Genomic DNA, 6,380 nt, shown 5'->3' with positions numbered 1-6,380 from the left:
AGCTTTTTAAACATCCTTATATATGAGCCCAGTCCCCAGATATTCTGATATGGATGGTGTCCTGGAGACTGAATGTTTGACACACACAGGAGGATGCTGATGTCGCTAGCCCTCGGGCTACACTTTGAGAAATGCAACCTCAAATCGACTACCCAAGAGTTCTTGGACTGCATGAGAAAAACCTCAGCTTTTCACAATGTATTTGTAAAATCACTACTTGGGAGTCCTTACCCTCAATGGCAAGATGGTATTTCTATTTTTAAAAACTCCCATTTTTATGGTGCAACTCGTTCTATCCTAAAGTTTTACAAGCTGCTACATAAAAATGCAGCATTATATGCACGTCTATACATAGTTATGCATATATAGAAATAACATACACCCTCCCCGAACTTATATTTATAGGTTAGAAATGTAATATGTATCTAACTATTTATGCAAAAGTGTCTGCCTCTGCTCACATGTGCTATGCATGAGCAATGGAAACTTAATAATATACTTTAGTTGAAGATGGCTTATGTAGATATATAGCGCCCCTTACCTGTCCATAGTGTGCACAAGTATATATTTATATGACTTTGATAGTTACTGTTTATTTGATGTATAATATCCAGCACTTTCTAATTGATTGATATTAATTTAATAATCCATTCTGCTTATTATGTGTGCAGGAAAGAAGAAAGGAACTATGGAAAGAAGAAAGGAAATAGCCCACCAATAGTGTGCCAGGGACTTGGAGAAACTGTATCTTGCTGGTCAAGTAAACCATTGCACTTACCCTACAAAAGCTCCCCTCTCAGTGGTAGAAAGTATGTACGAGAGTACAGACATTTCTTTTGTAGAAGAATGCACTCAACGCTGAAGCAGATAAAGATAAAATTAATTTTGCTTGGGAGTTTGTTGGTGGCCTTACTAAAGTGGTGTATTTTTGTCTAATCTTTAAGGATGTGCAAGTCTTCATGCCAGGCACTATTTCAGGCACAAGAATTCAGTGATGAACAGGACCAAATCTGTGCCCCCGTGGCATTCCACCTCATGGTGCCAAATAAAATAGGGAGGAGATAGCCTAAGAGCAACAATGAGATGTTCCCATTTGTTGCAGGTAAAGAGGAGAATATGGATAAAGGCCTGAGGAAGAGAAAAAAGATGATAAGTTTTTTTTTTTAATGGCTGGGAAATGAACTCGGACCTTCCACGTGACAAAAATTTGGACTGCCTCACAGATTTGCGTGTCATCCTTGTGCAGGGGCTGTGCTAATCTTCTCTGTATTGTTCCAATTTTAGTATATGTGCTCCCAAGCAAGCATAAAAGATACTTTTGAAGGACTAGAAATTGTTCAGTTTTCAGGACACCTGGCCAAGAGATAAATGATGATTTTTATAGCTGAAGATAAAGATTTTTTAAAAATCTTGTACCCTTAGAACAATATGTACCAGTACGTCATAAAGCGTTCACATAGACAGGCACGTGATCAGAGCAGTGGCACGTGAGATGGTGGTGGCTTGGACACAGTAGTAGTGATAAAAATGGAAAGAAGTGCGTGGCTTCAAAATATGTTTTAAAGAACAGTTGACAGGACTAAAATAGGGGAGAAGAGATACTTGGAGAGAAAAATTAGGATTTAATGCAATTGTACATTTGCAATGATGTGGCAAACCTTTGCCAAACTTCTCGGCTACTCAGAGTATGTTACACACATTTCTTTTATGTGGTAACCAGGAGGTTCACTCATAAACATTTCAGTTCTCCTCTTCTGGGGACAGAGTAGGATTCCTGCACTTGGTAACTTTAGGCATGGTCATGTGACCTACTTTTGGTTAAAAAAAAAAAATATATATATATATATTACCTTCAAAAAGAGGTAATATGTGTTACTTCTAGGTGGGAGTTGTAAGAGCCCATCCACAACTAGCCATGACTCTTTTTAATCTTCCTTGGAGATGTCATATAAAGATTGGTCTCCACCAGCCCAAATTCCAGAACATGGCAGATTCATTGAGAGCCTTCCACCTACTTCTTCCCCACTAGTTTTAAACTTAAGCCATTGACGTTTTTGTTATTGCTACAGCATAATTGAAACTATCTGACTGACGTACACCATCTATGTAAGTTCTGACTTTTCATGCCACAAGTCACAAATTTTCCAGCTTTGCTTATAGGTCAGTGAAGTGGATCAGCGAGGTGTTGAGAATCAAATGCACCTGCAGACTATCTAGATCTAGATGAGATCCACATGAAGGAGGAGGTGCTGTTCAGTGTCTGTTAATCATTAGAGTTAGCATCAGGCTCTGTGTCAGCAATGGTGCCCATGGCAAGTGGCGGACCCTGTTGTGGGGCGACCCAGTGACCGTTATGGCAGAGTAATCCAAATCTGAACAAGTTGCTTATTTCTGGCTTTGCAACTTTCATACTTGGTTCTCTAGACCTAAAAAAATAAAATCTCTAGAAAGAGATTATGTGAGCTACATTATATGTTTAATACATTCCTACTGAAGTAGCTGCACTGGGTTCTGTTTGCAATCAGGAATCCACAGGGATAGAGATGCCCACTGCAAAGACTGATGGAAACGCTGAGTGGACAATTACACATACAAGATTAGACTTTGTGTGTGAGATGTCTAAGTTTAGCATTTAGATTATAGACACACTTTTGGAAGAAAGTGTAGATAGAGATAAAGGAGAGTTTAAATTTGAATATTCCAGTAGGTCTGTCAGAGATAAATAAAGATTTCCAAGACAGATTTCTCAGTAAGTCAGGCAAACAGACAAATAGGACAGTAGGCCAAAAGGAAGCCAAGAGGGAAAACAGTATTAACAGAAGCAGTGAGAAGTAAAGTGTGGTCAATGCTGAGTAGGATGAGGAGAGTGTTCTTTGGGTTTGGCAAAATAGAGGTCCGGTGTAGGTTATATTGATGTATGTTTCAAGAGTCATGGTTCCAGAAGCCATATTGGTTGAGGAGAGAATTGGAGCACTTCAAGCAGAGACAGATGTGTGGATGGATTCCTTAGAAGAGATATTCATTACCTATATTTGACATCATCTTTTGCTGTTCAACAATTACAAACTCTCAGCAACAAAAAACAATAAACAATTATTTGTATTTATTTATTACTTGTGCATTTGTGGGACAGATGTGGAAGTTTAATTTAGGAAATAGGTCAACAGAGTTGACTGGGGTGGTTCTCCACCAACGTCTCTTGCTGCAGAAGGCGCTGGAATGGAACTGGCCATTTGGAACATGCTCTTCTGTTGGAGGAGAGGCTGGGATTTCTGTGGGAGAAACGTGCTGCTGCTGGGGCTTAGGCTCAAAAGGGGCTTGCTGTCACGTCTGCCTACAACCAAGTAACTAATAGCAAGTCACATAGCAGAGCCTAATCTCTGGGAAAGTTCCTTGGGGGTGGTGCAAATGACAAATGAACAATAATCTACCACAGATGTAGCCAAGCGGATAATTTTTTTATTTGTTTTCACGTCATATAACTACCAAAGGAAACTGGTATAACCACTTCATTTTTTTTTCCATTTTTTTTCTTTTTTATTGCTGGGGACTCATCCAGGGTACAAAGACCAGGTTATACTGATTGCATTTGTTAGGTAAAGTCTCTCTTATAATTGTGTTCCATCCCCAAGAGATGTGTTATACCTTTGGCACCTGACCCCTCTCTCTCCTTCCGTCTCCCTGCAGCCCCTACCCTCCGCACCCCCACGGTGTACTAGGTAATCAGTTGTCCTCATATCAGAATTGAGTGCATAGGATTCTTTTCTTTCTTTCTTTTTTTTTTTTTTGAACCAGTCATACTGTGTTGCCCTCGGTAGAGTGATGTGGCATCATAGCTCACAGCAACCTCAAAATCATGAGCTTAAGCAACTCTCTTGCCTCAGCTGCTTAAATAGCTGGGACTACAGGCCCTGCCACCAGTCACCCCCTCCAATGCCCAGCTATTTTTTGTTGTTGTCACAGTTGTCATTGTTTTTTAGCTGGTCTGGGCAGGGTTCGAACCTGCCAGCCTGGGTGTATGTAGGGTGGCACCCTACCCATTGAGCTACAGGTTCATTCAGTATGTAGAATTCTTGCTTCTCCATTCTTGTGATGCTTTACTAAGAATAATGTGTTCCACTTCCATGCAGGTTAGTACAAAGGATGTAAAGTCTCTATCTTTTTTAATGGCTGAATAGTATTCCATGGTGTGCATGTACCACAGCTTGTTAATTCATTCCTGGGTTAGTGTGTATTTAGGCTGTTTCCACACTTTGGCAATTATAAATTGAGCTGCGATAAACAGTCTAGTACAAATGTCTTATGATAAAAGGATTTTTTTTTTCTTCTGGGTAGATGCCCAGTAATGGGATTGCAGGATCAAATGGGAGGTCTAATTTGAGTTCTTTGAGGATTTGCCATACTTCCATCCAAAAGAGTTGTATTACTTGCAGTCTCACCAGCAGTGTAGAAGTGTTCCCTTCTCTCCACATACACGTCAATAGCTGCAGTTTTGAGATTTTGTGCTGTGGGACATTCTCACTGGGGTTAGGTGATATCTCAGGGTGGTTTTAATTTTCATTTCTCTGATAATTAGAGATGAAGAGCATTTTTTCATATGTTTGTTAGCCATTCATCTAACTTCTTTAGAGAAGGTTCTATACATTTCTCTTGCCCAGTGATATAAAGGATTGTTGACTCTTTTTATGTTGATTAATTTGAGTTCTCTGTAGACCCTAGTTATTAACTTGACCTTCCTTTTTATTTATTTATGTAAACAAATAAATATAATTATTGTTATGTAACTATCAAAAGTAGACTGAAGACCAGTGTAATCTCAAAATCCTTTGTTGAAGATTGTCCAATCAAACACATTTGGAAGAATTGGAGCAAAATGCATTTTGTTTATCTTCCCATAAAATCTCACATCAGGGCAACATTTCTAAAAATCTGTTCTCAGAAACATCAGTTCCACATGGGTGATAATAGGTGTTAGATGATAAAAAATTTCAGTGGTACAATGAAATTTATAGATACATGAGACTAAACAAAAATAGTTTTGTAAAAAACACACTATTTTAAAAATCGCTTAATATGTAAATGCATATTATGTTTTTCTAGAACATTGAGAGCTAGAATTCCTCAGAACAGAGTTTGAGAAATTAAAGTATAAATAAATTTTTTTTACTCAAGTTTTATGCTTTAAATTTATAGATTCTGAGAAACAAAGACCTTTAGTAGTAAACAATTCACTGGTAAATTTTACCAAAAAACTTTTGTTGGTGTATAGAAATGTGTTAGGAAAAAACTCTGTTAAACTTTGTATTTTTCCTCAGAGATAGATTCAGTCAACACCATCAAACATAGAGTTTTTATCATCGGCACTAGATCTTGTATTGGGAACAAGCCTGAATAAACTATGAGTTCTCCCACCAAAGACATTCTAAGTTATCTTAAGGGGAATTATGCAGGAATAAATATAGTATGAAAGAGTGCTCATCTTCAAAAGGGAGGTAAGTAAAGCCTGTTGGGAGTGTTAGGTCAGGAGTGATCCGTTAGCGGGATGGAGGTGGGTCACCTTTAGCATTGATGGCAGGATTTCACACCATGCTCTGTGACCTCAGCCAGCCCCATCTAGCTTGTAAAGTGGGACTATGCTTTGAAGTGGCTTGGCTGTCTGCCCTGGTGGAAATTCTCATTTCTCCATCAGCCTGTACAGTAAACAAATATATTTTATGTGCTGCTTCTGTGCTTATAGTATCTGTATGAAACATGGCCTTGGGCCTCTTGAAAATGCAATTATAAAATTTTATAGAGGATAATGGTTCCCAGAATGCTGCACCCCATCTTATTCACTCAAACAACTTTTATGCAGTGTATGCAGGTTTGGCAATAATTGACATCTTCTTGTAGAAATGGATCTAACCCCTGACTATTAATTATTTTAAACTATAGAATGAACTGACTAGCTAAAAATATATTCATGCCAGTAGCAGCTTTGTGAAAAAAGAACCACAGTGAGGTTGAGGGGGAAGAGCTGCCCAGGGAAGGCTGACCAGACACCTAGCAAAGCTTCTACCAGATGTATTTTTACATTATAATTTCCCATCCAAGATAATGAGGAATGTCTCCCCATTTAATAAAGTCATATTTTATGTCCTCTAATGGAGTTTTAAAATTTTCTCCAGAGAAATTGTAAAAGTCTTTTTTCAAAATAATTCTTAGATATTTTATAATTGCTGGTTTTATTGCAAATTGTATTTTATTTTAATTTGTTTTCTGCTAGGTATTAGTATAGTATTTATTCTGTGTATTTACTTATTTTTGAAAATATGGTAAAATACATATGACAAAAAATTTACCATGTTAACTTACCATGTTTACTATTTTTTTTTTTTTTT

The 6,380-nt window shown here is 37.9% G+C and overlaps 1 non-coding gene across 1 annotated transcript; it reads right to left on the bottom strand.

Annotated features, from left to right (window-relative positions):
- Positions 1-1,201: 1,201 nt before the first annotated feature.
- On the bottom strand, positions 1,202-1,307 carry LOC111723168. Its single transcript, XR_002771766.1, has one exon. It is a non-coding gene; the product is annotated as a U6 spliceosomal RNA (small nuclear RNA).
- Between the last annotated feature and the right edge of the window lie 5,073 nt (positions 1,308-6,380).

Source organism: Otolemur garnettii, unplaced genomic scaffold (assembly GCF_000181295.1).
Source record: "Otolemur garnettii isolate 467f Iridium unplaced genomic scaffold, OtoGar3 scaffold00008, whole genome shotgun sequence".
In the NCBI taxonomy this organism is placed as follows: Eukaryota; Metazoa; Chordata; class Mammalia; order Primates; family Galagidae; genus Otolemur; species Otolemur garnettii.
The sequence above is the reverse complement of the archived record's forward strand: the minus strand, read 5'-3'. Positions and strand labels throughout refer to the sequence as shown.